The sequence below is a fragment of the Sminthopsis crassicaudata genome, chromosome 1 (assembly GCF_048593235.1).
Source record: "Sminthopsis crassicaudata isolate SCR6 chromosome 1, ASM4859323v1, whole genome shotgun sequence".
Lineage (NCBI taxonomy): Eukaryota > Metazoa > Chordata > Mammalia > Dasyuromorphia > Dasyuridae > Sminthopsis > Sminthopsis crassicaudata.
Genome location: NC_133617.1, coordinates 146,858,287 through 146,866,545, shown reverse-complemented (window position 1 = coordinate 146,866,545; position 8,259 = coordinate 146,858,287). Strand labels below are relative to the sequence as shown.

General features: G+C 37.6%; 1 non-coding gene across 1 annotated transcript; it reads right to left on the bottom strand.

Annotated features, from left to right (window-relative positions):
* Nucleotides 1-1,449: 1,449 nt before the first annotated feature.
* On the bottom strand, nucleotides 1,450-1,562 carry LOC141552426 (U5 spliceosomal RNA). Its single transcript, XR_012485207.1, has one exon. It is a non-coding gene; the product is annotated as a U5 spliceosomal RNA (small nuclear RNA).
* Nucleotides 1,563-8,259: the final 6,697 nt, after the last annotated feature.

The following is an 8,259-nucleotide window of genomic DNA, read 5'->3' as shown; positions in this document are numbered from 1 at the left end:
TGTGATGGGGGGCAGGAATTGTTCCCCTTTAGGTTGTTATCTGCTGACTCTCTGCTGTTAACTTCCTTGGGGTTGGATACCCGCTCTTTCTCTGTATAGAAGGAATCTATGGTTTTTTTTGGGCTTCTTGCTCATACTTAAAAAATCTTTTGGGGTCTGTCCCTGGGGTAGGAAATTATTTATTTATTTCTTTACCAGCTTCCTCCCAGACCAGATGGATGCAGCGGCCCCTGCGCCTGAACTAAGAGAGAGCTCTGGGAGAGAGTTCCCCCAACCCCTCCCTGGAAGTGCCTCAGAGGTGACTAGCACTGCTGTGCCCTGAGGGCGCTGTGTTTTAGCGGCTTCCCTGAGGTTCGAGACTGAACAGTAAAGGCGACTCAAAGCCTAGCCTATGCGTCCCGGTGGGGCATGGATGTCTGCAGCAGGTGACGTGAAAAGCACCTGCGCTCAAACTGGGAAGTGTCTGCCAGAAACCGCAGTCCCTAGTTCAAAGGTTCCGCTTCTCTGGGACTTCCGTTCCACAGCCTCCAGCCAGCCGAGCCAGGCACTATGAGTTACCGCCCAGCCCACTCTTCAATCTCTTAACTACCCCGAGGTGAAAGCCTAGATTGCCTATGTCAGCCACACCCCCGGTGCCGAGATTTGCTGAGTCACCCCTGGGATCCGGGAAGATCCAATCTAGTTTTAAATTTTAAAGTGGCTTATATTTCTCCTCTGAACTGCTGTTTTATAAGCAGAGAAGAGCTAACAGCCTGTGCCAGATTCTTTTATGTCAGTGCATTCTCTGATCCCAGAGCCCTCTCCAGCGCGACCGGCGCAGTGTGCCACTACCCCACAGTGTGCCACTACCCCACCGTCTGTGCTGGCCTCTCTTCTTCCTCCCCTGGGAGCTGACCTTTCCTGCTGAAACTCCAGATTCTCTTCAGCTGGTAAGTCGTGCTTCCAGTCCTTGTGGATTCTATCAGTCCAACGCTATTTCTGAGGCTGATTAAATCTAGTTGGTTGTGAGGGAAGAAAGGAGCTTACACAGTGGCGTGTATCTTCTCTGCCATCTACGCAAATTGTTAGTCTTAAAAATGAAAAGGGAGAACTCACCACTAATGAAGAGGAAATTAGAACAATAGTTAGGAACTATTTTCCCAACTTGATGCCAATAAATTCGATAACTTAAATGAAATGGAAGAATACCTTCAAAAATATAGCTTGCCCAGATTACCAGAGGAAGAAGTAAATAATCTAAATAGTCCCATTTAGGAAAAAGAAATAGAACAAGCTATTAACCAACTCCCTAAGAAAAAATCCCCAGGACCAGATGGATTTACATGTGAATTCTACCAAACATTTAAAGAATAACTAACTCCAATGCTATATAAACTATTTGAAACAATAGGGATTGAAGGAGTCCTACCAAATTCCTTTTATGATGAAGACATGGTACTGATACCTAAACCAGGTAGGCTGAAAACTGAGAAAGAAAACTATAGACTCCCTAATGAATATTGATGCTAAAATCTTTAGTAAAAGGCGAAAGATTTATGCGATCTGAAGAGAAACCAGAGTATGATGCTAAAATCTTAAATAAAATATTAGCAAAAAGATTACAGAAAATCATCCCCAGGATAATACACTATGACCAAGTGGGATTTATACCAGGAATGCAGGGCTGGTTCAATATTAGGAAAACTATTAGCACAATCAACTATATCAATAACTAAATTAACAAAAACCATATGATCATCTCAATAGATGCAGAAAAAGTATTTGATAAAATCCAACATCCATTCCTACTAAAAAACACTTGAGAGTATAAGAATAAATGGACTATTCATTAAAATAATAAGGAGCATATATTTAAAACCGTCAGTAAATATCATATGTAATGATCATAAACTGGAACCTTTCCCAGTAAGATCAGGAGTGAAACCAGGTTGCCCACTATCACTATTACTATTCAATATTGTACTAGAAACGCTAGCCTTGGCAATAAGAGCCAAGAAAGAGATTCAAGGAATTAGCATAGGTAATGAGGAAATCACACTATCACTCTTTGCAGATGATATGATAGTATACTTAGAGAACCCGAAAGACTGCTAAAAAGCCATTAGAAATAATTCATAACTTTAGCAAATTTGCAGGATACAAAACAAATCCACATAAATCCTTAGCATTTTTATACATTACCAACACAATCCAACAGCAAGAGATACAAAGAGAAATTCCATTCAAAATAATGGACGATAGTATAAAATATTTCGGAATATATCTACCAAAGGAAAGTCAGGAATTATATGAACAAAATTACAAAACACTTGCCAAAAAATTAAAGTCAGATTTAAACAACTGGAAAGACATTAAGTGCTCTTGGATAGGCTGAGCGAATATAATTAAGATGGCAATACTCCCTAAACTAATCTATTTATTTAGTGCTATACAAATCAGACTCCCAAGAAACTATTTTAATGACCTAGAAAAAATAACAGCAAAATTTATATGGAAGAACAGAAGGTTGAGAATTTCAAGGGAAGTAATGAAAAAAAATCAAATGAAGGTGGCCTAGCTGTACCTCATCTAGAACTATATTATAAAGCAGCAGTCACCCAAACCATTTGATATTGGCTAAGAAATAGACTAGTTGATCAGTGAAATAGGTTAGGTTCACAGGACAAGATAGTGTTTGACAAACCCAAAGATCCCAATTTTTGGGATAAGAATTCATTATTTGACAAAAATTGCTGGGAAAACTGGAAATTAGTATGGCAGAAACTAGGCATGGACCCACACTAAACACCACATACTAAGATAAGATCAAAATGGGTCCATGATTTAGGCATAAAGAATGAGATCATAAATAAATTAGGGATATTTTACCTCTCAGACTTGTGGAAGAAGAAGGAATTTGTGTCCAAAGGAGAACTAGAGATCATTATTGATTACAAAATAGAAAATTTTGATTATATCAAATTAAAAAGCTTTTGTACAAACAAAACTAATGCAAACAAGATTAGAAGGGAAATAATAAATTGGGAAAACATTTTTACAGTTAAAGGTTCTGATAAAGGCCTCCTCTCCAAAATATGCAGAGAACTGACCCTAATTTATAAGAAATCAAACCATTCTCCAATTGATAAATGGTCAAAAGATATGAACAGACAATTTTCAGATGATGAAATTGAAACTATTTCCAATTATATGAATGAGTGTTGCAAATCACTATTGATCAGAGAAATGCAAGTTACAACAGCTCTGAAATACCACTACATACCTGTCAGATTGGCTAAGATGACAGGAACAAATAATGATTAATGTTGAGGGGATGTGGGAAAACTGGGAGACTGATGCATTGTTGGTGGAGTTGTGAAAGAATCCAACCATTCTGGAGAGCAATATGGAATTATGCCCAAAAAGTTATCAAACTGTGCATATCCTTTGATCCAGCAGTGCTACTACTGGGCTTATATACCAAGGAAATACTAAAGAAGGGAAAGGTACCTGTATGTGCCAAACTGTTTGTGGCAGTCGTTTTAGTAGTGGCTAGAAACTGGAAAATGAATGAATGGCCATCAATTGGAGAATGGTTGGGTAAATTATGGTATATGGAGGTTATGAAATATTATTGCTATGTAAGAAATGACCAACAGGATGAATACAGAGAGGCTTGGAGAGACTTACATCAACTGATGCTGAGTGAAACGAGCAGAACTAGCAGATCATTATACACTTCAACAACAATACTATATGAGGATGTATTCTGATGGAAGTGGATATCTTCAACATAGAGAAGAGCTAATCCAATTCCAATTGATCAATGATGGATAGAATAAGCTACACCCAGAGAAGGAACACTGGGAAATGAGTGTAAACTGTTAGCATTTTTTGTTTTTTTCCCCAGGTTATTTTTACCTTCCGAATCCAATTCTTCCTTTGCAAGAACAACAACAACAACAAAATTCGGTTCTGCATATATATATTGTACATAGTATATACTATAAGATATTTAATATGTATGGGAATGCCTGCCATCTAGGGGAAGGGGTGGAGGGAAGGAGGGGAAAAATTTGGAACAGAAGGGACTACAAGGGATAATGTTGTAAAAAGTTACCTATGCATATGTACTGTCAAAAATGTTATAATTATAAAATTAATTAAAAAATTAAAAAAAAAAGAAAATGAGTGTTCTATTACCATGTTGTTTCTTACCTTGTTGATGGTTTTATATTATAAAGTAAGACTTATTTCATTTTGGAATGTTTCCCCAAAAGATAATAAAAAATAATAACTCACATTGATTATTTCTTACTTTACTGTGCTATATATACTATGCTATGCTATATAATTTTATTTTGTTTTCACAATAATCCTAGACAGCTAAACAGAGTATCATTAGTTAGTTAAAAATAATTTATCATGTGCCTACTATGTGCCAAGAATTGTTTAGTTAATTAGAATATAAAGCAAAGTGACAATAGTCCTTGCCCTTGAGAAGCTTATAGTCTAATGGATGAGGTAGCATATAAATAATTAGGTACATGCAAGATGTATACAAAATATATGGAAGGTAATCTCAGAGAGAGTAATATCAAGGAATTACAGTATACAGTACTACTCTTATTTCGTTGATGATGCAACTGAAGCTTACAAATGGCAAAGAACATGATCAAATAGCTAGTAAGAGACCCTGTTTCCATGATTCTGGATATTATCTCCCTGGGTGCCACATTGCTTCCATGCATTATGCGTGGAGAACTTTTCTCTTTTAGGATAAAACCAGAATAGAAGTTTATTTCAATTTATACATTGCCACACTTATCTCTATATCTTTTATAGAAGTAATGAGACACTACAGATTCATGCATCTATGTGAATCTGCCATAACTCTCTGGGTGATCAGGGAATCTTCAAGTATAATCCTTTCTATGAGATGAAAATCATTTCTTCTTACCATCTACCTTCCCACATTTTTCAAATCTCCAGGCATTGACATATAACCTTCCAGTATAGTATAATAACTCCTAGGTCTTCTTGTATAACTGTAAGGACCACTGAGTCTTTTCATTGGCCCTCAGTTTACTTTTCTTTATTGTTGTCTCTCTGAATTAGAATTTAATGGGCAGAGACTGTGCTTCTTTTCAATTTATATTCCTAGCACTTAAAACAATGCTTAGCACTTGTTTATGTGATTAATTAATGCTTTTTACTAATTCATTCAGTTAGTGTTTGAGAAAACATTTTATTCAGATTTCTGAGCCTTGTGATGGTGTCTTTAGCTCAGAATTCTACAAGTAAATATAATCCAACAAGAAAAGAAAGCAGATGGTAAATCCTGAGATAGACAGGGCAAGTCAGACCATCAATCAATTCATAAAGATTTTTAACTGCTTACTGTGTGTTAGGCACTTTGCTAGCACTAGAATACAACAACAACTAGAATACAGCTAAAGACAGTCCTTGCCTTCATTAGATTGTAATGAAGAAGACAACGTGTAAATAAATACATTCAAAACAAGCTATATATAAAAAGGAACCAATTAATGGAAGAGACTAGAATTAATAAGGGTCAGGAAAAGCCTCCTGTAAAGACAAATGAATTTTCTATTACTTCCTATGGCCAACCAAGTAGACCTGTGAGCAGTGGATGCCAGACCCATAGGTCATATGGTGGAAACCATGCTGCTATTGATTGGGTCTCTGATGTTTACAGCTGAAGCCCCTCTCAGCAAGCAGATGCAGCTGGGTTTGATTGTGGAGGTGGTGGCTGCTGTCCACAGCACCCTTGAAAGAAAACTGCTCATTTGACTGCGTCTGGGAGATATATTCCAACACTTTGTGCTATACCCAGAAGCAATTTGGCAGAGGGAAGCCTACATAGAATCCCAATCATCTTCATTTGTGGGAACTTGTATTTACCTTAACATTAAGTACTTTTAAAAATATTGATGATTTCATCACTCTGAGCTTTCTCTTTAATTGAGAGTGATTCCAAAAGGGATTTTTGAGCTGAATTCCATGAACATGTTAAAAAAAATTTTTTTTTGAGAACTACATTTCAAAATAATTGGTTTCTTTTGCAATCCTATGTATTTTATTTTGTGCATATAAAAATGATATTCTGAAAAAGGGTTCATAGGCTTTACCTTATGGAAAGGGGCTATGATATTTAAAAAAAAACCACCCTCTCTCAGTAGATGGTCTTTATGAGAGATCATAAATGACCCTCTCTAACCTTGAATAAATTGGTTCTAAAAGTGACAGTCTAAAGTGAAAAATTCACTCAGAGCTTTATTTTGTATTTTATTTTTGTCTTTGAGCTAACAGTGACTTTAGAATGATTAGTAATAATAAAACTTTAGGGAAGGTTCATGAATTATGGTTTTATTATTGTTGTTCAGCTCATTTTATAGAGGAGGAAACAGGATAAGTGACTTGCCCAGGGTGACACAGCTAGTAAGTATCAGAGGCAAGATTTAAACTTGGGTATTCCTGATTCCAGATCTGGTGTTCCATCCAGAGTTGCCCAGCTGCCAGTGCCATTACCTCCTTTTATTTCCAAGAAAGCAGTAATAGTGGCAATTGGTGAAAGTGGCCTTTTCACCCATGTCTGATTTGGCTGTTTTCATGTCCCAAGACTTGCTGTGTGATCCCAGGTTCCATTCCAGACTGTGTCTGTGGGGTCAAACTTAGAATTTGGTTACAATTCATGAAATCCTTTTCTCCTCATAGTGATTTGTCCAGCCTGGAGCAACAGTTTGGGAAGAGCCAAAATAAGTCTTACTTAGTTCTCACCTTAACTCACTCTCTAGATTTCTTCACCTCCTCATCAGTGGGTTTCCCACTTTAGAGAATCCCTGACCCTGAGACCTCCCTTTTCTGATTTTTACTCTTTACTCTCGACCACCATTTTTGGAGGAGCCCAGTTCCCACTTATGTGTTATCTTCCTCCATTAGAATATAAGTTCTTTGTGGGTAAGGACTGTCTTTTTTGCTTATATTTGTATCCCTAGCACTTAGCATTGTATAAGGATTTAATAAAATCCTCTCTATGTGGCTCTTTTTTCTTACTCCCTCTTTTCTCTGTCTCTGTCTCTTTCTCTGTCTCTCTTTCTCTCTGTCTCTCTCTCTCTTTCTCTCTCTCTCCCTTTCTTTCTCTCTTTTCCTTCTCCCCTTCCTTTCTCCCTTTCTCTTCCTCACTCCCTCTCTCTCCTTTTTCTTTATCTCTTTCTCTATTTTCCTCTCCTTTCTTTCCTTCTTCTGTCTCTATAGCAATTATCTTTCTAGTATGCAGTCACTGATTGTTGTGACAATCCTCACTTTGGGTCACCACTTCATTTATTCATTCAATAATAAAGAAGATTACTTGCAGGGAGAATTAAATAGAAGGGGACCAGTGCATCCCCAAATATAGCAGCCACATGTGTTCCTGGGCATGTTTGTGTGATTGTTCATTAATGTGTGTACATTTGGATTCAGAAAAGAACTATTTCCTGCCTAATTTCAGGGAATTATTGTCCGTAATGCATCAAAGGTGAGGAATGCAGGAAAGGATTGGGCTTAGTTTTAGGAGACATATGGTCTTGATTCTAGCTCAGCCAGGATCTAACCAACTGTGTGGCTCTGGGCAAGTCACTTGACCTCTTAGCCTTGGTTTCCTCATTTGTGAAAATGAGGAGATTGGATATTCTGATCTCTAAAGCTTCATCCAGCTGTAAAATTCTGTGTTTCTATGATTTTTCTCTCCAGCAGCTTGGTTAACAAGAACGACTCAAGGCTCAAAGTACAAATTGTCGTACCTAAAAAAATATTTTTTTAAATGTTATTTTATAGCGGTGTGGGGGCATTGACTGGCCAGCCAAACCAATGGAGCATGGCCAACTGAGAACAAGGTAGCTGGCAGTGCCAATGGCAGGACTCTGCCAGCCCAGCTGCAGCTGCTTCCACTTCCTTTCAAGTTTAAGGTAGGTGAGTGGGAGGTGGGCCCTTTTATATTTCTCTTCTGCCTCCTGTGAATGGTGATTACTGCTTTTAGTGGGATGGGCCCATCTAAAGTTCACCCCAGTTGTTTTTCTAAGGGACAGTTTATCCCTTTTTTTACTTGTTATTTTTTGGGATTTTCTGCAGTTGTATTTTCCAAATATGAGTAAACTGGGGCGGTCGGCTCACTTGAAAGCAGCTGTACTTAGACCAAGGTCCAGGAACTAAAAATTCGGAATTCCTGTTAGGCAGGGCCAGATTCATTACAAGACCTTTTAAAAATGTTATTTCTTC